Source organism: Brassica oleracea, chromosome C9 (genome assembly GCF_000695525.1).
Source record: "Brassica oleracea var. oleracea cultivar TO1000 chromosome C9, BOL, whole genome shotgun sequence".
In the NCBI taxonomy this organism is placed as follows: domain Eukaryota; kingdom Viridiplantae; phylum Streptophyta; class Magnoliopsida; order Brassicales; family Brassicaceae; genus Brassica; species Brassica oleracea.
Window position 1 is genome coordinate 21,063,413 of NC_027756.1, and position 635 is coordinate 21,064,047.

A 635-nucleotide genomic window follows, 5' to 3' on the forward strand; every position below is an offset into this window, starting at 1 on the left:
TGGACGACCTTCTGGACAACTTAATTGAAGGTCTTCTGGAAGACTAAATACTGGACAACTAACTTGAAGGTCTTCTATGGCCAGTTTCCTTGCATTTTGAGCATCTATAAACCCTGTGTTGCTTCCGAGGTTTGCGTCCTCTCATCCTGGATAGCTCCAACCAAGATTGCCATCTTGATTACTTCTGTCTTTCCGGACCACGCTTTACATCCGGAGGAAAGCATGTGCGTTCCTCAACTTGTTGTCCAACACAAGGATATATATTCTCTGAGTATCCTGCAAACAGAAAATCCTTTGAGTAAACTGGACATACAAGTGTGGAGATATGCAAACCAGCAGATGTTCCAACAGCTATAGCATGAGAGCAATGTATTTTCTCCACTGCATAGACACCACAATCACACTTTCCATGTTCCAAATCAACCACACAGTCCATTTTGCCACCTTTCACAAAGAATCGCCATCCATCAATTGGTTGTACCGTCATCGTATCCGCTATCTCTGATCGAACGGCATGCAAGTATTCAACACCTCGACTATGTTGAGTTGGGAGACTCAAAGCATCTTCTCTCCTTTTCCAAAACCACTTTCCTAGCTTCTCCCTTATGAACTCCAACAGGAACTGAACCGGAAAT